Source organism: Camelus ferus, chromosome 2 (assembly GCF_009834535.1).
Source record: "Camelus ferus isolate YT-003-E chromosome 2, BCGSAC_Cfer_1.0, whole genome shotgun sequence".
Taxonomy (NCBI): Eukaryota; Metazoa; Chordata; class Mammalia; order Artiodactyla; family Camelidae; genus Camelus; species Camelus ferus.
The window spans coordinates 30008108-30025440 of NC_045697.1; the positions used below are offsets into that span (position 1 = coordinate 30008108).

General features: G+C 39.3%; 1 protein-coding gene and 1 long non-coding RNA gene across 18 annotated transcripts in view; both read left to right on the forward strand.

Moving 5' to 3' along the window:
- The window catches only part of LOC116668657, a 28362-nt gene extending 15780 nt beyond the window's left edge, over nt 1-12582 (forward strand). The window contains exon 2 of the long non-coding RNA XR_004325893.1: nt 10197-12582. This is a non-coding gene — a long non-coding RNA (uncharacterized LOC116668657). The remainder of the gene's footprint in view (nt 1-10196) is intronic.
- Nucleotides 1-17333, forward strand: part of LIMCH1 (LIM and calponin homology domains 1) — a 307050-nt gene that overhangs the window by 182765 nt on the left and 106952 nt on the right. The window lies entirely within an intron of this gene.

The window sequence follows — 17333 nt, forward strand, 5'->3', positions numbered from 1 at the left end:
GGTTTTGAGAAGACGCCTGTAAATAAATATGGGGCTTTCAAGACTGGTTTATGGTTTTTCCAGGGGGAGTTTGTGTGCTTTATCCTGTATTGCCAAACCAGCCTGCAACATCTTCTAAATCTCTCTTAATCTTAAATTCCTATTCTTGGGTATTCAAATATGGAACAAGCATCATGAGAAAAACCCAAAGAAATGGGTATTCTTCAAAAATGCCACTGACATTGATTAACTAAGCTCCTACCAGGAATTTGATCAACAAGAGACAGAAGGCATAGCAGGAGGGGAAAAGTACCCAGCAATTCTCCTAATTACACAGTGAAGAAACAGAAGGATGTCACAAGAGCATGCACTTCAACAAACATTTGCTTGAAATGGTGTTTAAGAATCCTCAGAAATCTCCCCAGAGGCCTCTGAAAAGCCTTCTGTCTAGAGAAAATTCTGATTATAAAACATTTTCTGCACATCTCACCCTCCTTTACAGGCAGTGCTGTGATTGCTATGGGCTTGGGGTTTCACTTTGCTTTTGCTTCTGTTGGGAGCCTCTGAGCAGCGCTGGAGAGCATTCAGAGCGACCTTGCCCTTTGCAGGTGCTGCGGCACCAGGCGGGGCCCATGCGAGCCGGAGTCCAGCCTCACTTCTTTTGAAAAGGAGGCCCATGGACCTCCCCTCCACTTGGCATACTGACTAATAAACCACTTCCTCACTTTTTTGTTGGAACTTTCCGTCAACTCTTTGCTTCCCTTTGAAAACATTCTTATCTCCCCGTGGGTTGAGGGTTCAGCGTGTGTGGGGAGTTTTCTCCTTCTCAACGTGAGGAGGGCCATCAGCCTTTTGGAGTTGTTATTTAGCTATCCTTTGTCTCCGGTGCCATTCAGAGAATGTCAGTTAGCAAAGTTTCTATTCAGAAGTGAAAAGGAAAGAGGCAATGTCAATAAATATGGTAGTAGGATAACAGTTTTGGTGAAATGCTTAACTAAAAGGAAAGTTGTTTTTTTTTTTTTCCACCAGTCATGAACATTAGCTTGGGTTCAGTCATCCTGTCCTGAAATAAATTAGTTTAGCTGTTAAATAAATCGTGTAATTGGATAGCCACATCTCTAGCACATTTTAAGGTGATTAGCCCTAGTATCTAGACCAGGGATATGTCACTGTGGCCATTATTTATTGGTGTGGAAGCAATTTTTAAAAAGTTCAGACTAGAGTCTGAAAGTAAGTGTTGATCTCTTCTGTGGGGCTAAGGGTTTAACAGAATTACCTTCTTATTAGATAGATGTTTGAATATCTGTACCAAGGAGGAAATACTGCTCTCTCTGGGCCGCTGTGTTGGGGGTGCTGGTTCCTGCTTTCCCTTTTACCAGAACTGATAGACTTTTTTTTACAGAAAAAGTGTTCAAATGACATGGTGATGATATAACACTGGCAGAGTATTCTGAAAGGGTTTACTCCCCCAGTTTTAGCATTCTTTACTAGAATAAATTTAGCCACACCAAATTCTATTGAGAAATGGATATTTTTTTCCTCTCCAACTGGAACCCTGGAAAGAACTGTCTTGTAAAGTTCAAACACTGTGTTTAAGTTGGGCAGGTTCATCTTTACCTTCAGAAGTTGAAGGCTTATGGCTTGAACTGTGGACTGTAGAGACCTTGGATCAAATCTCAGTGCTGTCACCTGTCATAGTGTGCAACTCGCTGAACGCTCTGTGTCTTTGATCCTCAAAACTGAGTGACAATACATGCGGGGGTTATTGAATGAATAAAAGATGATATCCATGAAGTGGCCAGCACTGTGTGGGCATGCAGTGAGCACTTGATGGCCTGGTGTCCACACTCTATGTACGTTATTCTTTAGAGACATACCTGGCGCATAGATAATCAGAGCCCCACAAACAGCTTGTAAAGTGAAGGGAGTATCTTCCAAATTCAAGCATCCAGCCCAGATATTTTCAAGTGGATTTTAATATTTTTCCCATATAAAGGGACAGAATTAAATTACCCTTAGTGATAGATACCAAGAAACCGAGCGAATTTCTTTTCTCCATCGTCCTGAGTCAATATGGTTAACTGAGACATTCTGGGGAAGGAGATTCTGGGAGATCCAATAAGCCAATGGCTTGAAAAGCAGCTGTACTTTAAAGAATAGTGTCTCCCTCTCTCATCCTGCAGGAATGCACCAGCATTGCTTGTGAATGCTTTGCACACCTCCAAGTCAGGTTTAATCTGTAACAGTCTTCCTCAGACTGTTCAGGTATCATCAGGTTTTATTACTTAAGTCCTGAGATACCTGTGTGAGAGATGAAAACAGAAGACTTACTTTTTGCCTACTTGGTCATTCTCCTAACAACAACCAGAAACTTTTCCATCAAAGTCTTGCTGCCAGATCCCTCAAGGTCAGGAGTGCTGGACTCCTTAGCAACTCCCATCACTCCATCCTGGAGCAGGAGGACGTTTGGCACTGTGTTCATACTCTGCTTTACAAGTGAGGAAATGGTGGAGCAGGAAACGGTGGACTTACTCCAGGTCCTTCAAGTAGCAAATAATAAAACAAGAGCTAACATTATACCGAGTGATCATTCACAGGCCAAAAGCTCTCCTTAACTCCTTTATTTATTATACTTACTTCTCATAACAAGCCTATTCTCTCTAATAATATTATAGATAAATTATTATACCCATTTTACAGATGAGAGAAGGAGCACAGAGAGGTGAGGTAACTCATCCAGGATGGTAGATGTCAGATTAGAACTCAGGCAGCTGACACCAGGGGCTTCTCTCACTCTTGGTTCTGCTGCAGAACTGGGGATAGAACTCAGATCGAGGTTGTTTCCAACTTTCCTTAGCGAGGACTCCTAGTTCCTACCTGAGCCTTATTGCTCAAGGGTCATTCTAATGAAAAGTAAAGGTCTGCTTTTTTGCAGTTTGGGAAATATTTATCGAGTACATAATATGGTTAAAGGTCTGTGCTAGGTCCTGTGGGGGAGTACCGAGGGATGATTCCTGCTCTGTCTGCAAAGAAATTAATTCTAGTCCTGCAACTTCACTGTGACTCGAATAGAATTAGCATGACTGATGTCAGTTTTCACTATAAACCATTCTTTAGGAAACCTGAATTACTTGGACAAGGGTAAATTGTTTCTATTAAAAACAAATTAAAGAGTAATATATGAATGAAGACTGTTCCCCAGTTGGAGCCTGGGTAAGCGGTGAGAGTGGCTTGACTGTGCCTCAGGGTTGTGTGCGTTTGCAATGACTTTGTTTTCAAGTTGTCACCGTTCTGTTCTAACTGAGGACCAGCCATTTAAGCTAAGACTTCCTTGGTTTATGCCTCATGATTTGATTGCTCTCCACCATGGTTGACATCTTAGGAAAGAAGGTTGGAAATAACTTAACTCCCAGGAGGGATTTAGCTACTTCTGTAATTTTGTCCTTCAAGCTGGTATTTGTCTTGTGTCTGTTTTCATTATTTTAAATAGTCTTATGGTTTTCAGAATCTCCCTATTCTCATAGTAAAAAAATACCATTTAGCTTTTATATCTTTCACAAAAAAAGAATTCTGTGATGTTTTACAAGGTCCATGTATCTGTTACCACTAGTATGCTTGGAATAGTAAACAGATCTCCAAATCCCAGATAAGCAACGTTGAGAAAGGGAGAAACAGGCGTTTTGGCTCTCATTCCTGGGACTGGAGTCGTGACGTGTGCAGTGGGAGCTTAGGAATCAGAGTGTCTTTCCAGCACTGCCTGTGCTGTCTGACTCTGGACCAGAGTAGGTGTCACGTTCCCACTTGTCTTCCCACACTCTCACGACATCCAAGATGATGGTGACAACAACTACAAACGACTAACATTTGGGGAGATGCACTATGTACTAGGCACAACACTATGTTCTTGGGAATTTGTTATTTAATCCTCACAAGGGTATATGTACATACTCTTATCCTTCTTTCACAGTTAAGGAAACTCATCCAAGGTTACAAAATTAGTAAGACAGAGCTAAGGTTCAAACAACGTCTGTCTCATTCCATCCCTGAATTCTTAACCACTAAAGTAGGGGTCCCTGGGGGAGAGGACATGAAGGGTCATGTCACATAGATGGAAGCAATTGCGAGGCTTTGAATGTGGGGAAGAGAAGACTGAGAAGAGACATGAGGAAGTATCAAAATATTGAAAGACAGTCAAATGGAAGACAGCCTGAGCATGATGTAGGCAGTTTCACGGAAGTAGAATTAGAACTGATGAGGAGAAATGGTTGGGAATACCATGTTGGCACAACATAAGAGTTTTCTATCACATTCGGAGTTACCCAGAGATGAAGTGAAGTGCATCAGAAATCCGTCACTTCCTCATCACAGAAGCCTTTCAAGCCCAGGCTGGACAGCTCCCCGTTGAGGACTGAACCATTGTCAGTCCTACAACTCTTTAATTCCAACCAGCAGTGCTCTTAAAAGTGCCCCCAAAGTACCCATCAGGAGAGTTGCAGAACCTACCTATTCAGACTTCTCTGTTCTTAAATCTGTTCTTCCTTTTATGAGGTCAGGGAACTACCAAGGGCTCTGCTAAATGGTACATCATGACACAATATGAGACTGACAGGTATGCCCAGGGAGGCAAAAAACTGAACCTGGAGGGTAGGAGTGGGACTTGCTGTGTGTGCATGCTGAAGTTGCTAAACCTCTCTGTGCTTTGGTTTCCTCATATATTATGCTGTAAATAGGATAATATTATAATGGAGGTGTTTTCAGGATTAATGAGTTAACACATTTAAAGCCCTCAGAACAGTACCTGGCATGTTTTGGGTCATCAGTGTTAATGTTCATTTTATAAACATGATTTACTTTTGACTTTGCTCTCAGATGAATGTGTGAAGCATTCATTCAATAATAACCATGACAAGATCAACAGTAGCAGCAGTAATAGTTATGTTACTGTTACAAGCCAGAATTAAATTCCAGAGCCGACACTTTTAACTGCCTACTCGGTGTTGGGTACTAGCTTAAGTGCTGTACTAAATTATCTCATTTACTCCTCAGGAAAACCTGGTAGGTACATTTTATTGCATTTTTCAGGTGAGGAACCTGGGACTTAGAGAGCTTATGTAGCTTGCCAAGTACATCAGTAAGTGGGAAAGGCATGATTAGAAACCAAGTCTTTCTATGTTTATCTTTGGACATATTTCTACCCCTGACTTAGTAATGGCATGTTGAAAAAAACTCTGTAATTAAGTGACATCAAAAATGATTACAAGTTGATTTCGCTTCACAGGTAATGTCTTTAAGATTTGTGCTCTGACATTCACTTCACATAGGCAGTAAAATGGCATTTGAGAATAAACAGTCAGTAGGATTCAGTATTTACAACTACAAGTGACAGTGAAGTTACAGACTCACCACAAAGAAAGCATTCCTATTACTTTGCAATAAATCTTGGGCTCTGAAAATAATTTTTTAAAAAAAGATTATCGAGACCCAGCCTTGGCCTGCTAATGCTACACACTATTTGAAACACCAGAACTGCAGGACAAGAAGAATTTCACAGTCCCTTGGAATGGGGTGTCACGGAATTCGACCCATACGGACACTGAGTTTGTGTATTCAAAACTGTGGTGACATAATGTTCTACTTATTTTTGGATCTAAATTTCTTCAAACACCAATGCAAGAAAAATACCCTAAAATGGATTATTTCTTCTGGCTTTCCTTCAGAAAGACTGAGTAAGAAAAATATGTTGCTAAAATGGGCCAAAATGTTGATGAAATGTCTATGGATATTGTAGGATATGATCAAATGTAAACTGTCTTCTTTGTCATAAATTAGAGGCAGGCTACAAGCCTAGGTGTTGGCGTTTCCTGTGAAGAGTAAGAAGCTGGTGAAAGAGGATGTTTGACTTTGAAACTGATTGCAAGGACAAACATTTTAAATATTTTCCCAAATTCTAGCTCCATGAGACATGTCATTTACATCCCTGTTCAGGTTACCCTGCCTGTCTTTGCTCACTAGAAATCTCACTAAATTTTTCTTTTCTTTTCTCCATTTATGTTTGTATTTCCAAGCTTTCATCCTGTTGACCTTCCAGATAAGGGTGTAATGAAAATCCAAACTGACTATTAGAGAAACGTGCTAAGTAGCTTTAAAAAAAAACCAATTTTGTGCTTCTTAACATTATACCAAAAAAGGACTTATCCACCGAGGGAAAGAGAAAAGAATTGACCATGTAAATGCCTGGACTCAAACCAGCATAGATACTATCCAATAACTGGTTTTGTTTCTCATGGTTAATCATGTCATATCACCTCTTAATCTGTTTGAGAGACGCAGGAGTGAGACAGATAAAGATGCTCACTTTCTATGGCTAAGAGCTGGGTTGAAGACTGTAACTTGGGGCTGGCAAGTGTACTTACTACTGTTTCAGCCCTGACTACGCTAGACTTACCCAGGCTGCCCCAGGGAGAACTCACAGTGCAGACCTCCTCTGCAGTAGCTGTGCCTGGAAAACATATAGTGCGGAGCAGGAGAGAAAGCACGCTTCTTGCCAGCAGCCGCAGGAAGAGGCTTGGCTGAAAATGCTCTCTCTCCTCCCAGACTTGGCACTCAGATAACTCAGGAGTAGGGTGGCAGTAAATGCCCAGGAGTGTTACTCTAATGAACACGAAGCAAAAGAATAGAAGGTCTGCCCTCAATGATAAACTATAAAATAAGATGCAGCTGGAATGTAGGACGCTGTTTTTCAACCCTGACTGAACATATTAAAAATACATCGTGCTTACCGAGTAGTGTGATTCATAGATCCTACATCCCCAGATTCCTAGAGATGGGTTGTCAAGGTAATAAAGAAACTGGTGGCAGTTTCAGAGATAATGCTACATAAGGACTCCAAAAATGGCACTAAAAGGCATTCCTAATCCTGCCTGTGCATCAGATCCACCAAAGGAAGAACCTGTTGATTAGAGCAAAGCCTTGTTCCTCCTCCTCCTCAGAAAAGGGATTATCCATAAAAGCCCCCACACTCTTGAATCTATCTAGCATTTCTCTCACTGCTGTGACCGAATTTCTCTTCAAGGAGGAAAAGAGAAGACTAGAAGTCAGCCCCCATTGCATGTGGTCGAGAGCACAGAATTAGCCCTGTTTGCAAAATGGTGGTGTGGCGTCAGGTCCCGGGGCAGGATAGCAGGTATCCGTGTCCCAGCGACTCAGTAACGCACAGCCCTACCCTTGGCAGTATGCTCCGGCCCCCCCAGGAAACATTAGTTTCAGCTCCATCACTTTGAACGCTGAAAAATGGTAAGCCTGCTGGCCCTCACAATTCTGTAGCCATTCCATGCTTTAAACAGTAGCCCCAAAGTGAAGCTCTTACCAGAGACATTCTGGTTATAACTGTAACAAAACTTTGTCTCCCAAGAGGTCTGAGTAAGTGATCTCAAAACATGTGGCCCCACCTCTGCTTAATTGCTGCAGAGAGTCTGTGGTTTCTGTGGGAGCTGCTATATCTGAAGTTTAAGCCTTGCTTTTCTTCTGTTCAGCCCTCTGTTTCTTAGGTGATACGGTTTGCATTCGTGTTGCAGTCGAGCAGATAGAAACTCTTATTTCTGTTTGCATCTTACGTTTAAGCAGAGGCATTAATTTTGGAGACAGAATGAGTCATGACTTTGGACCTAAGCATCATGGAAAGGAGTTAATTGTGGCTCAGCATCATACATAAGTGTCCATTCTCTGGGCATCTTATGACGTAAAGATGTCCTGTAGATAGTTTTGGAGAGTTTAGAAGGATTGAAGAAGCAGAAATGTTTAGACAAAGGTTAAAACCAAAATGATGACTGGCATTGCCCAAGAATAGACTGAGAAGAGTAATCAGCCATGGGGTGTGACTAGGGAAACTGTCATTTTCAAAATGGTAGAGAAAGAGGAACTCAGGAAGAAGATTGAGAAAAGAGGGCAAAGGAATATTGGAAAGTGAATCAACAGAAGCATCATTGGAAAGAAGCATGTCTCAAGGAAGAAGAGGCAATGAACTGTGCCAGATGCAGGTAGAGAATTAGCCCATTGTAAGAACTGGAAAGTCCCTCTTGAATTAAAAAGTATGGGATGATTGTTGACCTTAAGAACATTTGTACCAGATGGTGAGAATTGAAGTCAATGGTGAAGAGGCTCCAACAGGAGGAGAGAAATAAAGACTGAGACCGGGGATGACTCTCATGGCATGAGAGCTGAGAAGGAAGGAGAGAGAATGGGTATTAACTTGAGGGAGACACACAGTCCTTGGAGGACTTTTCTGTAGGGTAGGAATGTTCTTTGTCTTGTTTCTAGGAGAAAGAGAAGATTGGTGAGAGAAAGAAGATGAAGAGATAGGAGAGAGGGTAAAATAGGTAGGATGATGTCTTGGAAGATAGGAAGGGATAACACTGACAAGGAAGGAGAGACTTATGTCCTCAGACCAGGGGAGAGGAAGTGATCATGGGTGTATAAATGAAGAATGGAGTGTGACAGTGTCATTCTTTTGCAGCAGGAGGCAAAGATAACTAAAAATAAGTGAGAAGAGTGTTGCATAGAAAGCACAGAGAGAAGTGGGAGGTTGGATCAGTTGCTGAGGGGAACGGAAAAGGACTGGACTCAGTGAGGACCCAGCTGAGTTTGGAAATCATGAGTTTATAATGGAGCCAACATGTTCTATTGAGTGATCAAGGGGTTAGAAGTTTGTTACGAGGTCCAAGAACTAGTGCATGAGTGCATAGTTGAGAATGAGAGAGAGCTTGATGGATGATGTGGTAGACCACGGGATACTATACTAGGTTTTCTAAGGTATCACTACAGGTAATGACAAGGTTCACAGTGGGTCTCTAAAGTGGAACCTGGCCTTACAAGAAGGTGAAGTGGATGACTCTTGTGTGGTTTGATGTCACAGATGCTGAAAAGCCAAATCACCTCAAAAATTCACCTCTACCCCAAATAGGTATTTATAGGAGCCTGACTATCTATAGGAATGCTTTATACCTGCCCTCATAGTAAACCTCATAGAACAAGACTGTTAATATTTTAATTTGTAATGATTTCTACCGAAGCATGAATGAAAGGTAAGGACAGTTCTCTGACATATTCATTGATTGGTTTGTTGATATGGGAAGGAGCAAGTGGAGAGAGTGAGTGTAAGCTCTGACAGTGAGAGAGAGGGAGAAATTTCAGCTGCTGAACTGAATTCAACTTTGTCAGACTTTTCCTTTTCCAAGCCCCGCTCCATCTGTAAGTGTAACATAACTAACAGTATCTTCATGGATGCAAGAATATAGCCTTGCAAATGTCCCACTCAAATTATTACAAACTGTATAGAAACACAGGCAGTTTTGGAATCACACAGAATCAAAAACTTGACAATTAGCAGTACATTGAATTTAAGCAGCTTACCATTGGAGTTGGTTTCATATTACATCTCAATGCCCCAGCTTGAACAACCTTCCACTGCTTTTATGGTCCTAGTTTTTTACCTAAGGAAAGAAATATGAGATACCTTAATTCCAGGAGCAAAATTAAGAATGGAGTTTGAGTGCTACAGAATTTGACAGAGAAGTAAAAAAAAGAGGGTCTGTGAAATAAGACATTCTGGCAAAAGAAAGCAAGTTTCTTAATAGCAGGTTTTAAATGAGCATGGTTAAGAAAAATAACATGGAACAGATTCTTTTATAAGCAAGGAAGAGAACACAGAAAGGAATAATGCAGGGTTAGAATGAAATGAACTAGAATTAGAGTTTGTGGCAGCATATAACCAGAGTATTGCCGCATGGATCTCGTGTTTTGATTTCAGTATCTTGACAGTTAGATAGAACTTTGGTTTAGAAGTGGGAGAGGACCTGGTTAGTGACTCCTTGGTTGGTTAAGGACTTTACAGTCATGAGGCATCAGGAGTGTGGAACTTGAAGGAAGAGGCAGATGAGCGTGTTCACGTAGTAGGATTCAAGCACTTCACAGGGGCTGTTAGCAGTCAGTGACATCATGGAAATTCTTAGTGGAGAGGTTCTTATTCCCTCAGACTAAGATAGGGTTGTCTGCAGTAATGGAACAATTTCTGCATCAAGGGTTATACAGATAAAGGAAATCTCTAAGTAACTTTAGCTGGTGTTGGACTTTCAAATCTTCTCCAAACAAATGTATGGCAGTCAGTCTCTCCTACAAAAAGATGGCTTTGAGTTTCACTATTGTGTTCCCTCTTTCTACAGTGGTGATACCAGTAAGCAGTGAATTGGTCAGACTGCAGAGGGCAAGAGAAAAATGGTCCACGTCGAATTGGCTTGACTGTAACTGGAGAAGCCCCACAGCTGAGAAAGTTAACAGTACCAACAATCAATTTACAGAGTCTTTTTAAAGAAGTACAATTTGTCATCTTTTTCTGGATTTAACTATATAATCACTATATGAACGTAAAAATCAAAAAAATGTATGGAAGGGAAAATAAAGTTGTGCGTAACAGTCCACTCAGAGCCTGTTAGCATCCTGGGTGCAGTCTTCTGGTTTTTGCTCTGTACGTGTATCACGTATACAGATGACGTGGCTGAGTTATTACTGTACATCAGCTTTCTACCTTCATTTTCCCTTGTCCTTGATCATGAGGATTTCTCCAGGTTGCTAAGAATGCTGAAAACACCATTTTGATGGCTATATATTTTTCCCCCATAGGGACGACATACATTAAATTATTTAGGTATACTTTTTTATTGGGCATTTGGGTTATTTCCAGTTTTAACTTATTATAAATAAAGTTGTGATGAGCAATCATGCACATAAATCCTTTTTTCCTGACTGTTTTTTAGAATAAAGTCCCACAGTAAAATTGCTAGATCAAAGAAAACCCACATTTTTAAGGTGCCTCTCACACTCTGCACATGTGATGAAATGTGGTAAGCACCTGAGGCAGGAGACTCAGTTATAAAGGCTAATGACTACTTTGTTATTAGCTATAAGAACCCTTTAAAGGTTTTTGAGTCCTAGACCTTTGCTGTAAGTTCCCATACATTAATATAATTAAGAAGACAAATCTCTCTTATATGCCATCCGTGAGGGAATTTGTGCCAAATTAAACAAACAGCCCTCTTTTTAGAAAGCAAACCCAGGAGGCAAGAATTACCAGGGGTTTCACTGAACTACTTTATTCCAGGCAGGTTTTAGGTTTAGTATCAAGTGGGATCTGGCAGGGGCCATGGAGTGAAAGTGTGTTTAGGGTGTGTGGGGGGACTTCCCTGGATTTCACTAGTCTCCATGAGGATTTATCGTCATATTGTAGGATCCAGACCCATCACTGGGAGGCTAGTTCAGGCCACAAGCCTATCTACTTATCCATAGCTACTGTCATTGTTTTAATTTGCTGAAATTAAGCTATCAAGACTTCAAGTGTGGCTTGAGTTTTCTGTTATGCTATATGTTTTGGGCTTTATGGAAAAACATCTGTGAGACTGTGCAAGGCAGGGTAATGGGCGTTGGAGATTAAGTTTGAATCCCAGCTCCATCATTTGTGGCTGTGTGACAGTGGGGAATCATTCTACCACTTGGGGCCTTACCTTTTATTTCCTCGTCTGTAAATTAGGAGCAACTGAGCCCACCTTGTAGAGCTGTAGTGAGAAGGAAAAGAATAATGTCTTTGAAATACTTAGCACAATCTTGTTTCTAAATTTTTTTTTATCTTACAAATGCACTCACACACATGCATACACACACATTATTTATTGCAGCCTATTTTGAAGTAGCAGAAGATTGGAAACAGCCTAAGTGTCCATCAAGAGAAAACTAATTATTCCGTGACCAGTAGCTGTTCTCACTGCTTTAAGTATGAAGAAACTGACAAGGTTAACATTTCAACATTTTTAATTCTTTAAGGCATCATAATTGAAAAAGTGCAGTTTTGCCTGTTAGCTCTGTATTATGTTATCAGATGTGGATTTAATGGGTAAATGTCCATCTCACCCTAAATTCAATCATTCAGGAAGTAATTATTATATGCCAGCATTATGCTGTGGTTTCACATCCTCATTAGAAGTTCAAAATTTTAAAATTGTATTCATTTTGGCGTGTAGTCTTTTGGAAATAATTTTCAGATCCAGTTTCATTATGTGGATATGAAATCCTCCCTAATACATTTGAGAACGCTCCGTACTTGGTCTTGTAACTTCTTGGCATACAAATTTATATGATAAATATAAAGCTCATATTGGGAATGTCTTGTGAGTAGCAGGAAGATGTTTAAGGTTAAGGCCTGAATATATGAAATTATTAAAACATATTTTGGCAAGTGTGGATTTCACTTCATAAGGGAAAGAATCTGTGGCTTTTCTTTCAGAGTGTGTATACATGAAGCAAGAATGAGTCTATCTTGAAGGAGGCGGGTATTTGCTTCTTGCAGTGTCGAGATGGCACAGTTGTAGCAGATACCCCCAGCCTGCTGGCCCTCCCATGAGATTTCCCAGCCACTTTTGGGTTTCAGGTCCAGCGGCTGTAGCAGATACTGTTGATACTACAAAAGCTGTACTAATACTAGCCTAAGTAATAGACCTGCCTTTCTGGAACTGTTTGTTGTCTGAAAGGAGAAAAAAAAAAAAAAAAAAAAAAAAAAAAGACAGGCTTCTTTCAGCCATTTGTTGTCACTTAGTGACTTCAAGTGCAAACTAACTTGCCTAGTTAAACAACAAAGAAGAATGTGTAAGATACAAAATCAAAGGAGGGCAGGAGATGCATGGTGACTTTAATAAACATTGTATTTACAAGGTGCTTTTTTAGTTCACCCTCTGACTGCATAATCTCTTCATTTGTGATAGTTCTGGTGGGGTTTGTGTTTGATTTTGAAACTTCCATATAGTCTAGATATGCTCAACTTTAATTATTTCCAGTCTTGTGTTTCTATATGTTTTTATGATTAAGAATACTTTAAATTTGCTAAATCTACATTTTTCACATAACTTTTAACTTTAAAAGCAATTTATTGTTTTATCTTACTGTAAAAGCAATACTTGCTTATTTCAGAAAAAATGAAAATAACTACGATGTTTTTGGATGACAGTCTAGAATTATCTATCATATAAAAACAATGCAGATATCCTTTGACTAAGCAATTTCACTTCTAAGTATTATATCCTACAGACACATTCCCACTTGTGTGAAATGACACATATATAACGTTTTTAACTGCAGCATTTTTGCCTCACGAAATGATTAGAAATAACCTTAATTCCATCAAAAAGGGACTGGTTACTAAGTTGTGGTCTTTTATGGTTAAGATCACCTTACGTCCAGCTTTGTCTGAGATAGTCCTGGTTTATGTCTCTTGTTCCACTGTAATTAGTAATAGCATCCCTTTCAAAAGTATCTTCATTTGGGCAGTAAATTATACATTTATCCTAATTTTGACCTGCTCATGCCATGGAATACCACAGTCTTAAAAAAAAGGAATGATGACACTCTTTACCTATTGATTAATAATAATAATTTTAAAAAAGCAAGGTGTAGCTACTTTGGGTTTAAAAAAATGAAAGGTGTAGAATATATGTACATAGATTGGTATACACACAAAATGCTTCTGGAAAAATATATGAGAAACTGGAAATATTAGTTGCCTTGAGAGTAGGAATCTGGGTGACTGGAGGACAGAACTAGGAAGAAAACTTCACAATATACCCTTTTGTGTATTTTTTAATTATATGAATAAAGCTTCTTTTCAAAATACTCAGAAGAATTTTAGAAGGGAAGAAAAATTATATATTTACATAGAAAAATCACTTAAAATTATACATCCTAATGCTAACAATGCTTACTCTGAGTAATTCCATTGCAAGTCATCTTTTAAAAGAACTGTATAATTTAGACTTCTATATTCTTCAGACCATTGTAGTGCCTAACATAAATCTATACCAACAGGGGTGTATACCATAATAGTTTCCAGCATGAGTACATACCACAATTTTATTTCGGCAATCCCCTGTTGTTGAGCATTTTTGTTGTCTCTAGTTTTTCATTTTCAACAGTGTTCCAGTGAGTTTTCTTTTACAAAAATCTTTGTAAAAGAATCATGTTTAAGTCTTTAGAACATATTCCTGAAAGATAAATGGCTGAATCCGAGAAATGCAAAATCCGAAGGCTTTTGGCACTTATTTCTAAATCGCCTTTCTGAAAGATAGTATAGTACCGATCCCCAGTCTTGCTAGCAATATAAGACTGCCGACTTCATACCTTCTCCAACGCTCGGTCTTATCATTTGTGTTCATCTTGGCCAATCCGATGGTAAAATTGTTTTTATGCTGTTTAAACCTGCATTAAAAATTTTTTAGTAGGTTAAAACCTCCCCCAGATACTGGCCATTTGTATTTCTTATGAATAAAAGCTAACAGAAGAAAAACAAACTTTTAGTGGGACAAAAGCCTTAAAATTGTGCTCTGGGAGGGTGAGATTTTGTTTTCTGTTTTTTCTTTTTGCTTGTCCAACTACTCAGATTTAAAGCTGCTTTTAGAAATATCAAATCTAAAATGACTGTGTAAGTCTAAAGGCCAGCTGCTGCATTATACCAACCTGGTACCTTTCAGTGTCAGGGCTGTTCTCCACATCCTGTTGTCTGTCCTGTGAGAGTCTTGCTCAGTCCCAGAAATTGACAACATAATCATATCTCCACTTCTGATTCTTACACGGTGATACTGGTAAGACAGGAGATGTCTTAGAAGTTCATTGTAATTTGCTGAATGTTTTAAACTAACAACAGAACGTTGTACCCTTAAATATGGGGTGGAAGAATCATTTGTGTTAGGATGGTTTTACCTTAATCTGCTTTTCAAATGGCGCTGAGTCAAATGTCTCAACACAGTCGCACAGTCCATCTGGAGTGCAGACGGGCATCGTTAATCCAGCAGTTATCTGCATCGTGTATATGTGTCCAAACATCAAACAAATCAAACTCCTTTGATGTCCTTCTCAATCAGTGTTTAGTTTCAAAAATATTCTCTGCAGTGCTGAGCCTAACTGCAGAATTGCTTTAAGTCTTCTTTCTCCTCCCCTCCACTTCACACTCACACAGTGTTTTAAGGGAATTAAAACACTCAGCTGCTTCAAAAGACACTCAGGCTGAGATGGCTGCCTTTCTCTAGGATCTTCTCAGTGTGTGCAACATACAAGGGTGTATGTAATGTACAGGCAGCAGTGTGTCCATTTCTTTACACTGTGTGGTCCAAGGTGCCTGGCAAGACCCCACTTGGAGGCTTTTCTGTTGCCTAGCAGGGCTGCAGAGAGCTGCTTCTTAAGGGCAGTATTTGATAGCTAACTGGGATTTTTAGGAAGGCATTGTGTAGGAAGAGGGAGCACACCAGGCTTATTTAATTTTCTCACTGGTAACGTTGTGAAGCATATGAGTGTAATTTACATTTTATAGATCAGGTAACTGAGACCCAGACCTATGAAGGGAGGAGGCAGGAATTTTAAATTCCAAATCTCATGCTTTTTCTCATCATATCATACTAGGTGTCCTGTAGAACAATTGTTAAGTGAACAAATTTCATGTCAACTTTCTAAGATTATAGTCAAATACATAAAAATAGACAAGTAAATGTCCTTGAACCATTTAATGCCATCTCCTTTCCCCTGAGTCACATACTTGGCCACAAAGAAAGCCTTCAAAAGCTCAGAGAGGAGAGAGATTTATCAGAGAACACTCCCTGATTACAATGTAATGAGAATAGAAAAAATGCAAGGCAATTTTAAAAAACCTTATCCACTTGTAAATTATAAAACACACTCATTGATAACCCCGGGATCAAAAGGAAATCAAAGAAATTGTTTAAGTTACTGGGAAAGAATTAAAACAAAATATTTCTTTATCAGAACTTTCAAGCATAGTAAAAGCTGTACTCAGAGGAAACGTTTTATTCTTTAATAAAGAATAAAGAAAAAATAGCTCAACTTATTATTTGCAAAACAAAGAGGAACAAAACAAACCTAAAAAGTTAGTGAGAGGATTAATAGATAAAAGCTGAAATTAAAGGGATAGAATAATGGATAAATAAGTCCAAAAGCTGGTTCTTTGGAAGGACCAATAAGATAGATAAACCCCTTGAAAGCCAAATTAAGGGAAAAGCATGCTAGCAAAAGAATACTAAACAAATAAAATAATAGGAAATGACAAAACAGTACAAACAAGAAAAATTAAAATCGTGTAGAGACTTGTATAAACAACGCTTTTGTAAGAGGTGTGAAAAACCAATGGAAAAGGATGATTTCTTAGCAAAATACAAATGATCAAATTGACCCCAAGAGCAGTGGAAACCCTGCAGTTACTGGATTACTGTGAAGGCACTAGAAAGGTAATTAAAGAGTTACGTTTCACAAAGACTCTAGAACCAGATGGTTATGGAGCTGACCTTTAAGAACAGAAAAGACAGTATTATTTAAACTATTCCAAGTGAATTAAGAAAAACTTACTGAAGACATGTGGAGTACTAGTCAGTCACAGAGCTAATCCTAAAATAGTGAGTTAAACACATGGGTATGAATTCATGCATGAGAACTCATGGCAGGGTGGGGAAGCAAGTTGTAGACTCTTAACATGTGTGCATGCTACCACCATCCTGGTTCAGGCAGTGCCGAGGGAGCATGGCCCAGAGTCACACAGAAGACTTAATGGATGGTGGTATTTAAGCTATCTTTAGAATAGATGTCTTCAGAAACCAGAGTGAACTAGATTAATTCACATCTCGTGAACTAGAATTTAACTAGTCTAAACATTATTTATAACCTATTGACATTTTTGGTTTGTGAATCATCTCAAGACTAATGAGGTTTATGTCTTTATATGCTGTGTACATAAATTTATATATCAGGAGGCCTTGGGGTAAGTGGTGAAGGGCAGGGGATCTGAGATCAGACGGCCTGGATTTGATTAGCTGTGTGCCCTTGAGGAAGTTACATTACCTCTCTGTACTTCACTTTCTCATCTGGAAAATAAGAATAATAAGAATACGACCTCATAGGTTGTTTGGAGGACTAAGCTTTTAATACATATAAGTTGCTTAGAATAGAGTCTGGCACCAAATAAGCACTCAGCAAGCCAAGGCTAAGGATGAGAATGAGAATAAAGATGATATTTATAATTAATTTATGATTACCACCATCATCTATATTGTCATTTTTGAGAGATGCAAGGATCTCTCTATGGGCTTTTGAGTCAGACTGCCATGCCTCTTAGCTTTGTCGTGCACACACTGTGTAACCTTGGGAAGCTACTCAACTTTTCTTGCGGTAAAATATCCATAACACAGAATTTACTGTCTTAACCATTTTTAAGTGTAGCATTGAGTACATTCACATTGTTGTGCAACCATCACTACCATTCA